Here is a 23,039-nt window from a genome sequence, read left to right on the forward strand (position 1 = left end):
TATAATAAGCTAGAGTGATAAACTAGTAAGAAGGAACTTAAAATGACTCAGTGTCTCTTACAGCAACCTTGATGGAGAAAGATCATCATGGCTTCAGCACACAATGTTGGTTGAAATGTGAGGGATCTTATGACTGCAAGATAGAGCAAAAAGAAAATTATTTAAATAGCTATAAGAAGCCAATGTGAAGATTGAGAGCAGGAAAGCAGTTCCTAGAGTTAAGCTACTAGACAATATCACTGAGATGATTTAAAGCAATGTTGTGAGCCTCCATTTGAATCTTTTAAAATTGAGCCTAAAGCTGGTCCTGAAGACTAGTAATTTCTGTCTACATTTGTATGAAAAGCACTATGGAGAGATGCTTTTTCTAATATTCAGAGGTGCTCTGTCCAATATTCAGAATGATTAAATGGAATTGGAGCTATGCACATCGAATGGTAACCAGCATCACAGCTGAGCTTACTATGTGTTCAAAGAGCTTGTTGATGTTCTCTGAGCCAACCAACAGCTGCCTCAAAGGCCTCAAGTCTTTTCAGAATCTATTCATCAACATTCATCTGCGTCAGTAATTCTGAGGTAGCATTCTGAAAATAGCTATTCATAGTTTGACCAGTTTGGATGTTGAGTCAAAGCGACCACTGCAGGCATTGATGTGGTGGCCAATGCCACAGCTGTAATAATAGCAGCAATCAGAACACCCAGAAAGTGTTTTTGTCTGACTTCAAGCATGGTGGTGATTTGTTCAAGAGCAGAATGCTCCATCCATTCTCATGAGACTGGTGGGGAGCCACACTCTGGCCCACGGTCTGAGTACCATACTGCACATAGTATTCAGTTGAGAAATATTCTTGTGTGTGACACAAGGAGCCGATTGGGAGATGCTGGTGGGCAAAGAGATCTTGAGGACTTTAAAGGGTCTGTACTAGTGGTTAGAGGAGTAATATTTAAATATCGTGGGCTTCTGTGTGGTGAGAGTTAAAATGTTGGGATGTGAAGTGCAGATAAACTCACCATCAGAAGTGCCTGGAGCAATCCATATGCATTTACTCACATGTTGAGAGCTGCCAGTTCTAACAGCTGGAAGGAAGAAGGGAATTATTAGGCACTGCATGGACTTCTTGATGGGAATGCTAAGTTCCCAAGAAGAGGCATAATAAGGCTTGGTAAACCCAAGATTCCAGGATGGTGAGCTGTCATTGAAATTAAAAAGCAAAACATAATTCTAAGTAGAATTAGATTCCAATACCATCAAATTATGAGGACCCAAGTTTTCCAAGGTTAGATTATAAACAAGATGAATAACGAGGAGATTGATGGGCCAAAATGAAGTCTACCCAAATTGAGGCCATCTCCGATAGGCACCCATGCATAAGAACATACTGGAATATTGGATTCAGGGAAGTGCCTGCCAGACACAGAAGAGCCTAGGACTCTGGCAGTATCGATGAAGACCTGATGGCAGGACCCCTTGATGCAGCTGAGCCCAGGGGAAGTTTGATTCATATACCACTGGGGATGAAAAGGAGCACAATACGTACTATTAGTAACATTAGAGACCAAACGGGGGGAATTCTTCAGCCAAGAAGTACCAATCATGAGTTAGAAAATATTTGCTGCTAGAATATCTGGAGTGGCTACAGTCCCTACTGCAATCACTTAAGGGTCTAGGGAGGGGCAACTAGGCTCTGCCAATGCAAGAGGTATCCTTGGAAGAGAGGGGAGGCTCAGGGTCTCCCCAGGTGACTATAGGAGAAACAGACGATGGAAGTACATGTGCCCTGTACACTATGCCACTTGTTTGTGGTGTACAGCTGAACAACAGGAGAACGAAAAGGAAACCTTTCCACCTTAGAGTTGTGGATGACTTGTGCTACCACTGTCAAGAAGAGGTCTTCTGGGTTGGAAGGGATGCTGGAATTTTGTAGCACTTGTTCAGCATCTGCAGTGAGCCATTTAATTTCTTCCCACATACGTGTCGAGGATTTTGTTGTAGAGAATAATGGATCTGTTCTCTTCTTCCAGTCCATCCCCGGAGGAGAAGCACCATCTCACTCAGCTCGATGTTGGTGATAAAACACATGCATACCCTCTCCCCAGGTGAGGAATTACATAGAGCCCAGCTCTTGTGGGCCAGATAAGGTTTTCCCTTGGTGGGCATAAAATGCTTTTTTCACTTCTATAACCCATCTGAGTCACAATTTAAATTTTTTTTTTAAAGAGTGTCTTAGATAATTGTTCCTGTGGGTAAAGTGTCTTATCATATTCTCCCCTTTTTATTTTAATAATTGAGTTTTAAAACAGTAAAACTCTGCAACAGAAGGTGACTGGTAGATCAATCACTAAGGGCTGTATGGTGGCCCTTTGACCGTCTGGGCTGCCACAAGTTAAGGGACTCTGCTTTGGCGTGGGACTCTACAACCACAAAGTCCTGCACAGTAAGTATCAACAGAGAAATGAGTATATTTAAGTTCGCCAAAAATTCATGTGAGTCATGTCCATTTGCCAAATTTTGTTACTTTTAAGCCACAGGAATTGACTCCTGCCAGGTGAGATTTTTATCCCTCTTTGTTGCCTTAGAAGTTGAATCCCTGTAGAACAATAACAGATTAACAATTATAAAGTTTCACAGAGAAAACTAGGTCAATAACAATATAATACTTTAGCATTACAATCTTGAGGACATTATTATATCTGAAACACATTAAAGTGTAAAATGTATCTCCGTTTTCATATTTAGTCAGATTACTCTTATTTACAAAATATTAAATGACATAAGTAAAGTTTTACCTAACTTGTTATGGTTGACCCTTCTGTTACCATAGTAACATTTAAGAAGAATGAATTTATAGACATACTTTATAGGTTATTAACCTCTAAACTTTTAATTTCTAGAGTGATATTGCCTGGACTGCACAGTGTCGAGGTAGCTTTCACTGTTATAATGACATAACAATCACATAAAACATAAGCATGAAAAAGTATTCCCATTATCTGGCTGGCTATATCATGCTAGGTTGACATGTACCTTTCATCACAAATGGCTGAAACACAAGTAAGGGAAAGCCAGATACTTGAGCCTGAAAACAAATTTATCACAATAAGTCACCAGTATGATTTTTTTTTCAGCTTTGTATCTTTGAAGGCAGCTTTGTATCTTTGGAAAGCATAAATATATAAAACAATATACCATGAGGTTAGCAATAATTGGTTTTGCATCTCTACAGAAATCTTTACATATATTTAGTTTGTACTCAAGATAAATTTTAGACTCCTTTAACAGGTTTTATAAGGTGTAACTATATTGACAGGAATTACAGACATCTTTTCAGCTCAGATAAGTTTTGGATACAGTGTTAATGACCACAAATAAACTTATCACCCAACATATAAGGGTATCTCATTTATACAATATAAAATGCTTGCTTAATCAAAGCCAATAGATGTAGATCAACTTTAAGTGTCAGGACCAAATTTAAAGAGATGTCAAATTTTGAACATTTTATATGTTTAAGTTCTAAACATATATTATATAAAAGAGAGCACTTATTAGTTACTTTGTATATATTATACTTGCATAGTCTTAACTGCAAACTTAACCTTAAAGCTTAGATTTACAGTATAGCTTGGGCATACATATCTGGCCAAATATACGTTATGTCATAATCTAAGATAATAGTTGTTTATTTAACCAATCATGAACTGATTATTGAACACATTTTACAGATTAACATTCAAAATTTTTTAAGTCTTAAAGCTCTCTTTTTAGTAACCATAAGCATATCAACGAGAACACAAGAAACATATTTTACTAAAATATAGACCCTTTGATTTTCAATTTAATTTTGTAAGTTTAATGAAGGACATCTCAATATTTTTAGAAATGTAAACATAGAAAATTTAACTTTTTAAGTATAGTAAAAAACAATTATTTTTAAATGACCTATCATAATAACACTTATTAAAATAAGATATAGATTTATTGGCCAAATTGAACTACAGTAATCTTTTTATAGTTTTTAGGTTTGTAGCTATAAGGAACTAGTCAGAACTTTTCCTTTCAATTAGCAGAGATCTCTTATAATAAGAGTTAAAAGGAAAAAATCCTTAGACTGATGGTATATCTTATTGGAATAGACCTGTTTATGTTTAAAACTGTTAATAAATTCATGAGGGCCCCTGGAGATGTTTTTTGTTTTATGAATGAACTTATTTGTATTATAAAAACCAGTTCATTTGCCCCGAGGAGCAGCATTGTAGAAGGGAGAGAGAAGTGAAAGAACTTAGACTAACCCTCACCCTAAAGGTAGAAAAGCTGATAAATTTGAACTAAAACAATTGCGTTACTTCACCACGGGATTTTAAGAACATGGCTCAGAGATAAGAGAAGGTCGGCTTCACCCGGAAGGGTCATAGAGAGGGGCCTAACCCCTCCTCTGAGAAACCCAGTCCTAGAATGCAGCAGCCATAGAGAAGGGAACCACCTGGAGCATGAGAACCAAATCCTCAGGGCAGAAAGACAACCGAGACCCGAAACGTTCTCAGGGTGGATCTCCAGTTCTTAGCAAAACATGCCTCTAAAGGCAAAAGCTCTCATTAACTCCAGTCACATTACCAAGCCGAAAACCAACAAGCACAGAACTTGAGTAACTGCTTTTTTAACTTTTCTAGGGGGTGTGGGGAGAAAATCATAGAATAGATGGGAGATGCTCCTTTAAGCTTTATAGTTTTGAGCCTTTTAAAAAAAGTACTGATGGGGGCCTCTTTTTTCTGATAAATTTGTCTCAGTTCAAAATAACTTTATGGCATCACTTTTGTTGTCCTTAAATTTTCTCCTTTGTACTTTTATTTCCTTTTCCTATTTTTTTCTATTTTATTTTCTTTGTCTCCTCTCTCTCTCTCTCTCTCTCTCTCTCTCTCTCTCTCTCTCTCTCTCTCTCTCTTTCTCTCTTTCTCTCTATCTCTCTCTCTTTGTTTCCTTTAAAACAAGTTCATTTGGCCTATGGAATTGTTAGAGCCCCTTGCCCGGCCACCTCTCTTGGTCCCATAGGGGGCCAAAAGCAGAAGGGAGCTTACTGAGGGGGCTGAGAGATGAGGGAGAAGCCTTTTTCGGGGAACTTCCTTTGTTTGTGGAGATCAAATAACCACCCTGCGAACATGCCAGGTAGCAGAGTGTGCAGCTTTTACAGAACCTAACGACTTTCTTCATTTTTGGCCTACATGTTCCCTATCCTCTACCTCTAAGCTGTCCTGCAGAGGAAACCATGACATTGTTGTTGAATAACTATCAATAATTTAATAAATTGAGGTTCAGAATCTTTACATCCAGATGTCTTTAAGAGACACTGTAAATGTTGCTTAATTTGCTTTTCTTCTTTGAGTAAAGTTTGATTAATACTGAGGCATGAAAGTAAAAGTATACAAAGAACAAACAAACTACCCCTGCCCATTTAAAATCGGACAGTTAAAAGACCTCTGGGCTGATAAACCTAACCTGTCCCTCGCTGAAGTCATTCCAGGCTGTTGTATGGCAGCCTCTGTCCCATTACTGGGATGTGAAGTTGAACATCCTTGTTCCTTTCCCAGGCTTTGGAAGGTCTGTTGTCCGCATCGAGTCACACCAACTTACCCTTCACGTGGGGCACCACTTGTGGCAGTTCATGACTGTGGCACCCTGCAAAGGATGAGAAATTACTCAGAGTCAATGATGAATTCAAATTCCAAGAAGGCCGAGAGGGACTGCCCTTAGCCAAGACCCCTCAGTGTGACAGAATCTCATAAGACAGCCTTGAACTGAAGCTTCTGTAGCTTTTTAAAAGATAGAATCAGAAAGCAAGGATAAAGGACAATAGGAGGATGTTCAAGCAGGAAATCATGTAATGGACAGGGGAAGGATAAGATGGTCTATGACATGACTGACCTTAGAGCCAATCTAAGTGATAAATCAGAGGAGGAGGAGAGGGCCAGTGTAGCCAGATCCCACTTGGACTTGTGGTCCTGTAGGCTATCATTTGATCTCTGACCATGCATTCTAGGTTTTGGATGTGTGGTTCCAAAAGTCTCTTATCTCTGCCTATCACTCTCATACATACCTCTGGCCTTGTCAAATACAGGTTACAGTAGCGGGCCCTTTCTGTAACAATAAAAAACACTTCCATGAATGTAGACTAATTGCATGAGGCAGCTATTTGGATAGTATCCTTTTAATTTATGTATATTGATGAAAGGACTTTTTTTTTGTTTTGTTTTGTTTTACTTTGGGGCTTCCGTAGCGAGCTACATACTCGTTTCTCCTTTTATATTTTTATTTTGCGACAGACAAGGTCTCATTCACCAAGTTGCCTAGAATGGGCTCAAGCTTATGGTATTTCTGGCACAGCAATTCAGAGAGCTGTGATTATACAGAAGGGGTTTCTTTTTTGTAGTCATTTGAAACATTTCAAAAGTAGTTTCTAAAAGAATTTTTTGAAACATAGAAAAAAATACTTTGTTTAGCTCTGGTTTTCTGTTGTTTTGATTTTGAAAGCTTAAGCACAGTTTGCTAATTCCAGTCAACTCTTTTTCTAAAACTACAGATTCAGAGATTTGGGATGTGTCATTTCCAGGTTAGTTTCATTTTATCTGTATAGACTTCACTTTATAGACAGTTTACATTTCAAATGTATATTATATGCTTTGTCCTTATACAAACTTGTTCCCATTTTAATTTTTACTGAGACTTTTTATTTGCCCAAATCTTTGATGTTCCAGGAAACTATATAGTTCAAAGCAGAACCCATTTTGTGCTTTAAAAGCATTGAACAAGCCAGGAAATGAAACATAACTATATTCTGAGATTAAACAATATGTCTTTGCATATTTCTTTATAAGTTAAAAACTTCAAATTTTATGAAGTGGCATCACAAATACTGTACAAATTATTGACAGATACCAAGAAACTGCGCTAGTAACTGAAAATAAAGTAGGAAAGACAATAAAAACAGAACCATAGATAATTCAGACATTAAAACTACTCAAGAAAACATTCTTAACTAATTTTTTCAAGAAAATAAGTAAAAAATCATCAAAATCAGATGTTTTCACCAGAAGATTCTTCTAACTATGTAATTAATTAGGCCAGTATAACCTCAAGTTTAAAACCTGACAAGTCATTAGAAAATTAGGGGCAGATTTCTGTCATAGATAAAAACAAATATTTGCAAATCAAAATCAACAATATTTAAAAAGAATACTATATAATAAGAAGTTGAGTTTAATCTGGTGAAGCAGAATTGCTTTAATATTAATTAATGTTAATTAATATTAAAAGACAAAATTTGATCATCTCACTAGGTTCAGGAAATAATGAGACAAATTTCAAAAATCATTAATAATATTTTTTATTGAAAAAGCCTCTTGGAAATCTAGAAAATAAACTTTTTAAACTGAGAAAATATTTCTAAAATGCATATGTGCTAGCATTCATTATATTTAATGCTACAATTCTGAAAGTTTGCATTTTGCATCTAGAAATGAAATCACTGGTGTTCAACATTCTTTTGGAAGTACTAGCCAGTGAAATAAAGAAAAAAACAAGAGGAAACGAAATGAGAGGCCTAGGAATGTGTTGAAATAAAATTCTGTCCACTTTTTACAGTTTTCTTGAATCAGTGGATAATCTATGCATCTACTGTTACTGTTTCATTTTTACATGCCATCAATAATTAGAAGATGAAATGCTTAAAAAGTATTATTTACAATCCTATCAAAAATTTCAATATAAACAGATACATCTAGCAAATATTCTGGCAGATCTTTATAAAGAAAGTGATGAAACACTATTTTGACAGATTGAAGGCACTAAATATGATTCGAGGAATACAGAAGAATCGGAAATCTCTATGTTGAAAGAATATTTGTGGTCCTCTAATGCAATGTGATCCCTTTCAAAATGCCCAAAGAATATTTTTAAAGTGAAAGTTGGCAGGCAATACAGTTCTGTGGAAATGCCAAAGGGTTAAAAACAATAGCTGAACATGTGGTAGGAGGACTTTACTGAATATTCAGTTGTAAAGCTATGTAAGCAGAGCATCACTGGTACAAGGATAAAAGAACTGGCAAATGGAATAAGTAGGAAGTTCAAAAAAAGACCATGTATCCCTGCATTCCTTGGTTTAAAAAGCTATTCCATAGACTTGGGGGAAAGGAAAATATTTTCAATAATAATTATAATGGAAAAAGTAGTTATCCATAAAGAAAGGATGCAACTTGGATCCTATTTTAGGTCATACACAAAACAGATTAAAGTACACCCATAAATGAGAATGATGAAAAACTAATAATTTGGAAGTACAATAAGATATATTGATGACAAAGTGTTTGCAAAAACAATATTACATGTTCTAACTATAAAGGAAAAATAGAATTTCTGCTCATCTGAAAAATCATTAAGGTATAAAAGAGAATACACAGAGCAGAAAGTTATTTGCAATACATATAGCAACTATAGGCATTATAAAAAGACATACACAGACCTCCTACAAATAAACATAAAAATCAATAGGTATACACAATTTTAAAAAATGGACAGAAAACTTGAACTTGCATTTCATAAAAGAGGATGCCCAAATGGCTCAGACATATAAAAGTGTGCTCAAACTCATTAGTATTCAAGAGAATGAAAAATAAAGTCAAGGATATGCCATTATTTATTCACTTCAAACAGAATGTGGCATTGTCTTTTAAACTGAAAATATATCTACACAATGTTCCAATGATTCCACTTCCACATTTTTCCAGTAGAAAAATACATAAAATGTAGTACCAAGGTACAGTTGCAAGACTGAAGTAGATTCTTTGTAATAATCCCAAACTGGAAACTAGTTAGATGTCCAATAACTTCAGAATAGATCAATGATCATAATACAACAAGAAAAATGCAGAAGTGAAATAACGGCCACATTTATCAATGTGTTTGAATATTAAACTATCATGTTTACAATGAAAATTATATCATAAAAGACTATTTAAGGGACAGGTAACTGTTATAATACAGAAGCATTTGAAGACATATTGATAATATTCTGTGTTTTGATTATCCAAGTGTTTGCTGTACAATAATTTGTTAAGGTGTATGTCTGAGTCGTGCACTTTTTCTATGTCTGAGGTAGCTTACATTAATAAAGATCTATACAGATTTCTCCTTAGATGACAAGAGAATTCCTTCTCACCAGTAATTCTCTATAACATTTTTATTTTCTTTTAAATGTACTATTTTATTTATCAATGTGTTTCCTAAAATAAAGAGTTTGGACTATTTACAGCCATTTCTTCAGAGAACGCTTGTGTAATAAATGATGTTAATTTTTTTCTTAATGAAAACCTGTATCATGTAGTGTTTGCTGTACAGTGACTTTTCCCAGATTTAGGGGCTTAAATTGAAAGCCAAATAATGATCCCGATTCTGTCATCTGGCAAGTTAATAGCCTGTGCTCAGGGGAGTGTTACAGGGATCGTTAGTGGGATTTCCCCACCTGGCTCTCTGATGCGCTACTGGTTTACCCAGGCGCCTCAGCGCCGGGAGTCAGCTGGCTGTTGGTGAGGGCAACTGAGTTTACTAGGCTTGTACTCTGGTGACTGGAAAGGGTTCCAATAAGGACAGCAAGGTCCCTTAAGAAGGACCAGTCTCAGAACTCACACATTATGATTTCCCAGAAATTTAAAGTGCAAAACAAATTTCCAGGCCAGCCCAGCTTCACCACTTGAGAGCAGGAGCTGCAAGTCGCCCTCACTGGCAACATGAATACAAAGAGAAGTTTAGCAGCAGGTGTGCAATTCCCTGCACTTCACTAGCTGGCAACATTTTTCTTTTTTATTTCTTTGTTTATCATTTCTCTCTCCACCCTCTGCTCCTTAGGTAAAAGCTCGATGCCTATTTGAGTATCTTCCCAGGAATTTCCCTAATCTCATAGTAGCAAGAAAAAGAACATATTATTTACAAATGATGACAATATTACATTTTTTGCATCACTATTCTCTAGAAACCACATTGTAGAAATCCTTCCAAATCAACTCATATAGAAATATATGAGATTGTCCTATTCAGTAATATGGATATTCCATGATTTACGCAGCCATTTTATTACTTGTAAACATTTGCTTTATGTTTATTTTTCTAATATGTTGCAGTATGTACTTCACCAAACTTTGTTGGCTTTTCATATTATTTTGGAAATGTTTTAAGTAAATTTCATGAGGTGCAATCTGCATGATCCATCTCTATTTTTTATACAAGTCATTGCTACTCATAAGTTAATAAACATTAAACTCAAGGGAATGATTATGTACTATTACAGCTACACTCGTCTGAACTCTTACAACTTGAAGAGAATCTATTGCCTTGAAATTACTGAGAATTAGTCTCTTGGATTATATTTAATTGCCTTCATTTATACTTTTAACTACATTAATGCATTAGAAAACTCTCTGAAAGTAATAACTATGGCTTATAGTTCTTTGTATTTACCAGAGTGATGGACTTTTAGAAAACATTTAGAAAATGCTTATTGAATATGTTAGAAGCAACCAAAATTTTGAAAAAGATTATTTTCATTTACAGGACTTAAAATAAATTCCATGAGATAAATAAGATTTAACTTGAGCCTTGTAGGGCAAATGTTGCTAATTTTAGGATTTTAAGAAGTTCTTTCTAATTTTAGGATAAATACATATGCTTATTAATCATTTAGAGAATATTATTGTGATCAGTGTATTGAAGACAAATGTTAACATAGTCCATGAAAATCGAAAAAATACTTATAGCTCTCTCTTAAAGGATGATATTTACATCATGTGATTATTAGGTTTAGTATGTGGGACACGTTCTATATATTTTGCTCTGAAATGTACTATATAAAGAACCACAATAAATAATTTTCCTTAAAAAATAAAATGGTAGATTACACATAAAAATATAATTTTTTCTAGCATATTTTGCCATACATCCTTTATTCTTAAGACTTATTTCTTTCAACTTAAAGAACACATTCCAGGCCAGGTATGGCGCATGCCTGTAATCCCAGCACATGAGAGGCTGAGGCAGGAGGATTGCTGTGAGTTTGAGACCAGCCTGGGCTACATAGTGAGTTCCAGAGCAGTCTGAACTACATAGTGAGACCCTGTCTCAAACCCACCCCCCCAAAAAAAGAACACATTCCATCATTTAGTAATTTTGTTTCAAATATCAGAATTGATGTCTTAGGTATAGGAAATAATCTTAATTCCAAATAACAAACTTTAATTCCTAGCTTATCTCATCATTCTAATATAAAGTTATCCATGACCATATAGTATATTATATATTTTATATTATATTTTATATTATACATGATGCATAATTTATATGCTACATTATATATATTTTATAATATATTATAAAATTATCTATGGCATGCTTTTCTTAGTCTCTTTTTCACCCAGGGACTCACAAATAAAACAAGAAGAGGTTGGGTTGGTTTAAATTTAGGGATTTTAGAGTTTTTGTTTTATAAACAATTGGAAAACAGACAAAGAAGGTCGAAGGGCCCAGGCTAAAGAAAGCTGAGCATTTTGTAGCAACCAGGAAGCCGAGGAGGGGAAGGAGCTGGGGAGGTCGTGCTCCAACGTCCCGCCTCGATTCAGGCCCCACCTCACAGCAGCAGGGGAGCTGTAGCATCCCCACAATCCGGTCACCTTCCATAAGCCCATCTCTGACCATGTAAGAGTGTTGGGGCTCATTTTTGTTTTAAATCACAACAATGCTACACTAATGATTATGCCCCCAGCAGGCTGTAAGCAAACATGAGCATTGTTATGTGGGCTGTAAAGAGTTAACCCCATACATGAGTTATCCATGAACTACATACAAATTAATTTTTGTCAACAATTGGAATTACACTTGACTTAGGAGAGATATACTCTGAAGAGACAGGACTTCTAGGAAAATTTCGTCCGTCTAATTTAGTATGCTTTTTTGTTTTAAATGCTGAAAATATAATTTAATCCAGTTGAAACAAAAACAACCCTCTAGGACTTTATTAACACTTACAAATCTTATGTTCAGCATGGTTAGATTTAGAGTCCAAACAATGTCTTCACAATGCTCACCACTGTAATCTTACTATCTTTTACTTCTGTATGCCATAGCCTGATTTTGTTACCCTTAACCTATTCTATCATATATAGACTTTCAAGGAGAAAGGACTCTGACTGGACTTCTTGGGAGATACGCCCACACTTTAGAGCAAACAATGTGCTCGATGGAGGAGTGTCCCCTGTACATAGCACCCGAAGAGGTGCTTTCACTAGTAATCCAATCACAGGCACTTGATATGAGACCATTCTTACATTCAGCAAAGCACCAGAGAGAGTCCAATGTCTATAGTGCTCCTCAGAAGAATATAAAGTGAAGATCACATTTGTGTTTCCAAAAATCACAGTGAAAAGTTCCCAATTACTTCATGGTAAAATTAGATAAGACTGACATTAGATACTCATTATCAGCAGGCTGACATTATATGCATATACCACGTTATATTTATGCATTCATCAGCTGATGGATACATAGGCTTTTTTTTAAAGCTAATGTTTTGAAGTCACCAAGAAAGGTGGAAGTATGATTTGGAAACTGGCAGATTAGTGAAAGCTCTTGGATCATAATTACACAACAAAGGCATCTTGGAGGTTGACTCTGCTAGCGTATTTCAGAATGGAGCACTTGACATGAACAGGAATGGATGTGAACAATAGGAATGACTGTTTAGGGCAACCAGGTAAGCTTTACAGACTATTGGTACGAAATCTGGAAAGGAAAAACAATCAATCACAAGAGTCCAACTCAATATCTCCATTTACTAAGCTGCCTTATAATCCCTTCTCCCACTGCTAGGCCTCAAGGACACTCTCAAGTCCTCGAAAAAACAGAACATGAAGCTCCTGTCTTGCACCACCCACCTGTAGAATAACCAAACACAAGGGTTCTATGACAGGAAATGAAATCCCCAGCCCCCATCTGTTTTTTGGATGAATCTCTTTTTATTTCTTTTACTTTTATCCCTTTAATCATTCTCTTTTTAGAAATATTAAGCTAACACGTCCTCTTCAATTCCATGGTCCTCTGTCTTACAAATCCCATCTCCTTCTCTAACTTGTACTTTACCTGTTCAATGTTTGCCTCCATGAGCTTGGATAAATTCCAGTTTTTTTTTTTTCCTCACTAAAAATACATTAAAAGGCAAGCGTTTGTTTAAAGTGTCCATTTTAGAGTGACATGTTAGGAGCGGTCAGTGAGAAGATCTGGGTTTTTAACAGCCAGTCAAAAAGATATTTATTGTATACTGTTTATGTATGTGCTAAAGATGCTAAAAGGGGGAGAAGCCTCCGATTCTTTTTTACAGTGACTACAGTTGTAAGAATAAAACAAACTGCTTTGTTAATACAAAGGCAAATAAGGATATGTGAATTAAGTAATATTCAGAAGCAAGAAGGGAAATCATTTATGACATGTATTAGCAGATTTTAAGTAATTGCTATGGACAACATCTATGGAGAAATCTAAAGAAATTAAGATCCTTGTGAGACAGTTTAACCATTTGAATTGAATTATTTCATGTGAAGCATGAAGCTTTAGGTGGCATATGAAAGACAGACTTAGAGAGAAAGAAGAAAAAAAGAATAGCAAGAGAAAGAGTTATGAATCTTCCAGAGGAAAAGAGGCATTAAAGAAAGAAACTCTTGCGTCTTTTGCACTGCTTGCCTAGGGATAATCCTCTCTGAGATATTTGAAAAACAATGAATGATTTGGCTAAAGAGTGATGACGCCAATATTAGAAACTGGAGGAACCTTTTAAAGAGGAGAGAGCTGTGGCTGCAGCCTGTGGCACAGGGATTCTATCCAGCGTGCCCTCATCTAATGGAAAATACAAAGACAAAATATCCTACCTTGCATGCTTCCTTTGACCTTTTTCAAATCTAATCTGGACAACTACAGCGTCAAGCTATAGGGAAACTATACATAATTCTTCATCCTTCTGCCCAATAGGTTGTGAAGAATTAATCAAATTCCTGTGAAATTTTTTGTGACATGATTAAAGTTCAGGGAATTTTAATTTGATGTATCGGGGCTGTAGAATTGAGAACAAGGAAGTGAAAGAGCCCCTGAAAAATTTGAAGTGTTTGAAACCTGTGTAAATATTGTTAATTTGAAAATGGATAGAAAGGGGCAAATTAAAAAGAAATTTCAAATGGAATCACAATAGGGCATGCAGGTGGATTGGTGTAGTAGGAAAAACAGAAAAACTGAAGACAACCCAGAAGTATGAGCCTTAAAGACATCATTTACAGGGATTAAAAAATATCAGGAAGGCAAGCTGATTTTAGGGAGAATAATGAGTCTGAGATTACTGTGACAGTCAAGCAAAATTGTTCAAAGGAATGGTTGAAATAAGTTATTGCAAGTAAAGAAAAGGACCAAAGCTAGAGAGTCAAACAGGATGCCAGCATCATCTGTGGATAAAATTACACCTGCCTATTCACTGTATATTCCAGTTTTCTCACATCTATTCTTTGGGTTACAAGTTTAATCCATTTGCACTACCAGATCACTAGGCTGGTTTTGGAATGGAGAATAAAAGACCAGTTTGGATATTAGCAGACACTGAAAACATCTGCTGAAGGCTTCCTGTGAGTAACTCTTAGTCACACAGAATAATAAGCAGAATTGGCTAATCTTATCTGCAGGCTTCTGGATAAACAGATGTTTCAACACAGTCTGGTCAGCTGCCCCGTCATTTCACTGGCAATAGGGTGTGTTGGGCACTCTGTTTCGTCAGTGAAGTCAGCCCTTACCCTAGACAGTATCAGTGGGATATTTGAGGGCCAACCCACTTAGTTCCTCCACTTGGGGAAGAAAGCACACCTCTCATTTGACATGGAGGAAGATCTTCACAACTCCTATCTTCCGGATCTCTCCAGTGCAGGGATAAAGCGCTAGATAAATATGCATGACCATGCGTAATGGATGTTATTGTGATTGGCCACCATCTCCTGCTAAGAGGGCACCTGGAAGAAAAATAAGTTATTCTTTAACAAATAAAGCTGGGAATGACCCAGACTTCGGAGGGGTGCATAAGCATGAATATTTATGTCACACGTTATCATTTAAAAACATTTTTCCCAAAGTTTTCTAATTGAGCTCTAAAAATTTATGCTAGCCTAGAATTGGACAATCATACTAAGTGTCCAGAAGTGTGCAGCTAACACTTTCATATAGCTGAAGAGCCAGACTAGTGGTGCCAAATCATCAGTGCCCCATGCCTGTGAAATCAGTTTTCTAATTTTCTGTCTAACAAAACTCCTGGCTGATCCTTGATAATCAAGCTCCCTTTTTGACCCAGAGGCACTAAAAGCACTTTTAGGGGAACTAAAAGTCAAATTGTGACCTACCTAGCGAGAAACAATTTTTATAGGTGAGTGAATGATGAAATAGACATATGTGTTTTGCAACCACAAAGATTATTTACTGACTCCATTTTGGAACCAAAAAATGGTCTTTCTATTGAAAAGAAACACACACGCACACACGCACACGCACACACGCACACGCACACACACACCCACACCCACACACAACTTTGCTAGAGAAGAACTTAAGATTAATGAAATGATCTATTTCATTAAATTGGGGGGATTACAATACATTTCAGAATCCCTGTGCATATGTAGGGACTGTGAGATCTGATAGGATGGGAATTGTCCCTGGGAAGTTTCTGTGAAGGTCACAAGTCCACGTTCTACCTCCTCTACAGAGAGCACAGTGTGCTCTCATATCAGATCTCTATCCTTGGCTCCAAAGGAAAGATTGCCTTCTAACTCCCATAAAGAAAATGCAATAAAAAAGTATCAGAAGTGAAGATGTATGGCTAAATTCACCTATTTTAATAAAAAACACTGCCTTTACTAATAAACCACCTTTTTAATGGCCAGTTTATGCTAGCAAAAGCCTCAGGGATTTAAGTAAGCACATAGCCATTTAATAATCATTTAATAAAATCTGTTTCTTGCTCATACCTGACCAGGAAATTTTATGCATATGCTCCAACCCTCACATATGCTTAATATTCTAGTGAATAACAATCTTTCCCCTACTCCTAATTTACTTCTTAGAGAACATGTTCCAGCCAAAATTCTGGAAACCCTACCCACTCAGCACCAGTATCAGCCAAATGAACTGATAAAGGATGGAAATTTTTTCTATATTTGACCAATTATATATTCTTTCCAGGGGATTTATGAGATCACTACAGGAATCAAATTGATGAGCCAGAGACACATAGATTTAAGGCTTTCATTTTCAGGCAACTATGGCAATCCAGTCTTCACAGAGAACAAACTAGATAAGAGGTAGAGAGAGAAGATGCCACATAGCTCTAGAGAGACAGATAGGCGGGAGACCTCCTTGAATCAGGGCTTCTCCAAAGCAGAATTTATCTTGTACATTCAAGTTCCATGGTGAATGTTTATCTTGAAGTCTGTCTCTGGAGTCTCTCCCTCTCTCTCCCTCCCTCTCTCTCTACCTCTTTCTCTCTCTCTCTCCTCTCTTCCCTTTCTCTCTCCCCTCCTCTCTCTGTTGATTCATCTTTGTACTTCTTCCAAAATCCCCAAGTTGAACAAAATCATGTAAAAATATCACATTATGCCACCTTTATTCACTGTTGACTTTATTGCTTTATTTAATTACCCTTGAAATAAATTTGTGGGTTAGATCATAGTTAATATCAGCTTTAACACTGTCAGAATGAAATATCTGACACCCACAACTTGAAGGAGTAGAGATTTAACTTGGCTCGTGTTTCAGTGCATGCTCAGCTGGTTTCTAAGGAGGAACATCATGGCAGAAGGGTACAGTGAAGGAAATGTTCTCACTTCCTGACAGCTGGGAATCAGCAGAGGTGAGGAACACCAAAGGAAAGGACTGAGAACCATATATAATGCCCAGAGTTATGCCTCCATGAACCACCTACACACCCCTGGAAGTGTGATTTACTAGTCGCTCAAGGAATTCAAGTTGAAAGTCTGAATTAATCATAGCCAATTCTATGAGCTATTTGTAGCCTAAAGGACTTCCATTAAAGTGGAAAGAAAATCATTAAATTTGCATACATCCAAGAAAGGATTGGGTGAGCTGATGTTAAACAATTCTTCTGGGTTTCCAAATATTATATTTAACATGTTTCCCAGGGATTTTTCACACATTTGGGGAAATTTGGCTGATTTTTGAATTGTTTCAAAACATTGGGTCCTGGTCACCTTCCTGACCACTGAGAGAATTTAGTATTCTCATGAAGAGGTGAGATGAGTAAAATTTGTCTATTTCACTGACTATAATAAAGATTTATGAGTTTTGAGAATTGTCATGAATGTATATGCCCAGATAGACCCTTTTTACTGTTTTTATCTTCTAAGACTATTTTGTCTTACTTTTAAAAATAAATGAACACACACACACACAAATCTACTTTTATACCGACTTCCTCTTGTGAGTTCAAGTTGATATTAAATTCACAAAATCATGCATATATAATAATGTATATAAATGGTGTTATACATAAAATGTCCTTCCTGACATTTTATTATAATTGTGTTCTTCTATCCTCAAGAGGAGATATTGTTGACCTCCAAATGTGTCAGTTATGGGATTCTCAGTCTTCCTTCTTTATTACAACAAATAATCTCTTTGCATCAAGACTAAGGAAAATCCCTTTCACTTCATTAATTTTCATGTTTTTTCAGGGATGATGGTTCCTTGTGTTCCTTCAAGCTGAATTATATCCATAAAACATGCATGGGAATTGGCGTTGAGGCTTTTGAGTTGAGTGCTGCTTTAACCCCTGAAGGTAAGACTAGTGACACATGCTACCTAGATTTAAGGACTTGGTGCACCAGCTGCTGGGAATGCATCTTGTTTGCAGCCTTCAGCTGTCAGACATCTCCAGGAATTATCATCTGCAGCAGAGTTCTCCAGCCTAAAGTCACTCTGGCCTGATGAGGCAGCTGGACTACCGGTCACTGAGAGGTACAAAGTAGCCCCGATTCAAGGCAATCTGGGACAACTTTAAAGGGCCATCTGAGCTTCACAGCTGACTGTGTTACCAAGGCAACTGTCTCACAGCCCAACTTCCTTTTCTGGGTCAGGTCAGCTTCCACCATGCCCACCAGCAGGGATTCCAAGCTCACTGTCCACTGAGCTTCTGGCCTGCTGCCTCCCTTTCAGTGCTGGCTTCCCAACGGACCTAGTTGAAAGTATCTGCGAGTGGAAACATTCATCATCCACTGTAGAGCAAGCTGGGAAAATCTGAATGATAACATGATTTCAGTGATGGGAGGAGCAAGGCAGGTTTATATGAATATCTTCTGTGATAAGTGTTGATTCGTAGGAGTATGTGTATGTATATTCGAACTTTAGTAGATAATACCAAATAATATTCAAAATTCTAGTACCAATGAACAGTCCAACCAGCAACATTTAAGAATTGTATCTCTATCAACACTTGGTGGTTTTTATACACACAAACACACATACATTTTGGAGGAAGTGAATAATTCATTGTGATTTTGTGCATTTTTCTAATGTCTAAGATATTGAATGTATGATACACACACCATTTTAATATCATTTTTACTGAAGAGACTTTCAAGATTTTTGTCCATTTTTCCCGACTATTTTTTCCTTTTTCATTTGCAGGAGTTCTTTATATGTTCTCCACATAAATCCTTCATCAAATGCTTTTACTGTAAATATACTTGATTTTGTGACTTGTCTTTTCACTGTTAATCATTCTATTTAATGAAACAGAATTTTAATTTTTAATGTACTTATATTTATGAAAATTTCCCTTTTCAGTTAATGATTTGTGTATCTTGCTTAGGAAATTTATTCTAAGTCAAAAAATATCTACAGTAAGTTCCCGATTTACAAACAAGTTCTATTCTTGGAGAAAGTTTCTAAGTCAGGTTCGTTCATAAGTCTGACAAAGTGTGTCTTATACATCTTTGACACAAATATACAATGTAAAACACACACAAAAAAGACACATACACAAAAACACTGCAAATAAGTATTTCTACTTCTACAGTTACCTTAAAGAGGTGGTACAGCATTGTACAACAATTGTAAATAAATTATTTTCACTTTTATTTCCATGGTTAGTACTTTGCTCTTCCTAGCAGTCCCCTCAACATCACTTTCCCCTTGCTTCCAGACATCCTGGGCTCTGATTAAACACTGTATTACTTTATACTGTGGCACTGTACGGTAAGTGCACAACAGCACAATTGTGACAATGTTCAGCATGCATGTGAGCTATTTCCATGATTTGTTCATATGTGCGAATGCTCATAATGCGAGCTTTGTTCCTATCTGTGAAAGTTTACAACTACAGTGTTCATAAGTCAGGAACTTACTATATTTTCTTTTTGAATTAATTTTATAGGTGCACTTAAGGTATACAATATAATGGCATTAGTAGTTGGAAATTTGCACCTTTACACAATCCATCTTGGTTCTTACTGTTTCCCTGTATGCCTGCCCTCCCTTCAACCCCTCCACCCCTCCCTATCTACAAAGACTTTTCCATTCCCTTCTTTCTTTTCCCTACTCCTCCCACTTCTTCTTCCTCTTTTCATCTTTTCTTCCTATTTCACATTGTCTACCTTTTAGTCCATATTTACACTTCCAGTTTCTCACACTAGAGAGACTATTTGGTATTTACAGATGTGTTTCCTATTTATTTCACTTAAGAGTATGGCCTCAATGTGCATCCATTTAGCTATAGATGGCTCTAGTTTCTTATTCTTTATGGCTAAATAGTACTCCATTTTATATTAAAGAAACACACATTTTCTTTATCCAGTTTCCTGTTGATGGGCAACTGAGCTGCTTCCAAGTTTTAGCTATTACAAATTGTGCTGCTATGAACATGGGTGCGTATATATCACTGTGATGTGATTCTTTTAATTCTTTGGGGTTTGTTTGCTCTTTCACTTAAGGTTACAATCTATCTCAAATTAATTTGTATAAGGAAGAAGTAGAAGTAATTATATTTTATATGAATATACAATTGAAATAATGGTATTTATTTAAGATTTACTTTGCTTTCATTGTACTACAGTGGCATTATTGCATATATAATGTGCAAAGTAGTGCAATATATATCTGCTACTATCGATGTATCATAAAGGAAATCAATACAAATCAGTTACAAGGAAAAGTTACTAAAAGTATGAATAAGTTTTAAAGGAATATTGGATTTTATATGTTAGATTGTGGGTGCCAAATAATAATCACTGTTTATGCAGTGATTAAATCATTTTAACACTATCTAATGTCTGGAAGCAGATAAATTCAAGCTATAGAAACAAAAAGAACCAACTACTGAATTCATAAAAACTCAAACCATGTCAGTTGACTATGTCAATATGGTTAATAACAGACAAAATGATAACATGGTATCTTTCGGGCACTGATTACATACTACTTCTGTATGAATAAGTGAAGGCAAACAGATTAGTTCACTTGGCTGTATCTGTGACATAATCGTGATCCAATTCTAGAAATCAAGACTTATGAGACCATTGCATTTTGGGACACATACATTTAGGTGAATATACATTACTTGAAAACAGATAGCATATTTCAATCTTGGAAAAACTGATTGAAAAGGTTGTCTCTTGTATATATAAAACTACATCATTGGGGAAAAAAGAAGTCAGTAAGTTGTGAAATACAATAGCATGTCTGTCCAAGCTTCTAGAAATGAAACTAAGTTGTGCATTTTGTTTCCTTTTTTCAATGTATCAATGTAATTCAATATACTTCTTAAATGATACATGCTATGAAGATATATCAATTTCACTAAATTGATCTTGAATCATAGGTAATGCAGAGCCTTCTAAAACATACAACATGAATGTCTCCTAAGCAAGGCAAATTAAAACTATCTTCTTTAATCTAAAAGGATGTTTTAAATATGTCAAAGATGTCTTTGAAATTAGAATACTAAAAAGACAACCAATGCAATATGCCCATTTTTAATTTTAGCTTTATAATATTTCTCTACTACAGTACTAAATATTTTGAAAAAAATAACAGCTGGTGATTAACTGACATTAAGGAAAGATCACTTCTCAGAATGGAGACCTAGTAAGGAATTTTTTTAGCTACCTGAACAAAGCCACAAGACTTGGACTAATCTATGTCTCATTAACCATAAAAATCTTTTACTATAGATAGAAATCACCTTGGTGGTGGTTTGAGAGGATTGGGCAGCAATAGCTGTTCCATTCCTTCCTCTTTCCTTTCCCTCTTGGTCATCACATGTACACAATGCTCTACTTTTTCTTTTCTTCCCTGTGTGTCACGGTTCATGACTATTGCATGGCACAAAGAATGAGAGATTACTCAGAGTCAATGTCCAATCCAAACTCCAAGAAGGCCCAGAGGGACTGCCGTTAACCAAAACTCCTCAGCATGAAAAAGTCTCATAAGATTTTTACTGATAGAACCAAGAAGGACAGGGAATGTTACATGATTGACCTGAGGGCCATTCTAAGTAATAAATCAGAGTATGGTGAGGAATAAGGCCAGAGCATTCATTCCTTAAGGCAGTGTGTTTTGGTCCCACTTGGACTTGTGACCCTGTATGCTATCTTTTTTCATCTCTAATCATGCATATCAGGAAGTTTTGGGCCTGTGGCTCCAAAAAATTTCTTACCTCTGCATATCCATCTCATACAGACCTTTGGGCAATGCCTCCACACCTGTAAATTTCACTGCTGTTTTAAAGATTTGTTTTACTCAAACTTTCTCTGTGAACATAAACCTCTTCTATACTCACTCATTTTCTTTATTTTACTCTACCAATTATGTCTCCATTCCTTGGAGAATTTCTCTCCTAAGAACAGGGAAGGCCCACGGACATGCAATCTTTACTGTTGCATAGAACCTTTGTTCAGCCTTCTACCGTTGGCTTGCTGTTACAAAATTCTTAAGAATTTTATCCATTTTTCCCCACTGCAACCATGGAAGCTGTGGAAGGTTTCTACTGTGCCAGAAACCCTTAAGAAAAAGTGCAGACATTTCACAGAGTTGAAGGTAAAGCACCTGAGAAAGAAGTTTGCCCAAAAGATGCTTTGAAAAAGGCAAGGAGGAAGGTCTTCTGTGAAAAAGCCAGACGCTATCATAAGTATAGACAGATGCACAGAACTGAGATTTGAATAGTTAGGATGGCAAGAAAAGCTGGAAACTTCTATGTACCTGCAGAACCCAAACTGGCATTTGTCCTCCGGATCAGGGGCATCAATGGTGAATCCAAAGGTCCGCAAGGTGTTGCACTTTCTCTTCTCAAAATGTGACTGATTGAGCTTATTTTCCAGGTTAATAATTCTTATTAAAAAGTGTCTTTGTGCATATCTTACAAAAGCAGCCCTAAGGCAGACTTAAACCTTTACATCGGGAAACTATGAGGAAACACTAATTGTTCAGAAATAATATTTTCAGTCATGTCCAGTATGGAGACTATTCCACTGTCTTACAGCACCAACAAAAGTGTAAAAGTGGGCTCTGAATATCTGTTAAACATTTTTCAAAAACCATATTTCATTGTATCTTCACACTGCACAGTCCTGTGAGATAAAAATGAAATCCTCAGCTTAACCCTGATCCCCCACCCGTCTTTAAACCACTGACATAAGTCAGAATGACCTCAGGTGCTTTTTTACATTTAAAAAGGTCTAAGTAATAGCTAAAAGTCTTGCTTTTCCCTAGAAGTGCAGCAAATCCCTAACAAGGAATCCTAGGAGACTCCATGCTTCCTCACCTGCTCTAAACCTAGCAAGAGTCCCCTAAGGAACCTGCTTTTGTCAACTACACTAAGTGCAATCAGCCACAACTTGGTTACATTCTTCCACGTCTCCTAAGGGTCTCAAATTACTTTCCTGCAAAGTCAGAAACTTGAACAAAATTTTCTCCG

The sequence above is a fragment of the Fukomys damarensis genome, unplaced genomic scaffold (assembly GCF_012274545.1).
Source record: "Fukomys damarensis isolate Sample0158 unplaced genomic scaffold, DMR_v1.0_HiC HiC_scaffold_4, whole genome shotgun sequence".
NCBI lineage: Eukaryota > Metazoa > Chordata > Mammalia > Rodentia > Bathyergidae > Fukomys > Fukomys damarensis.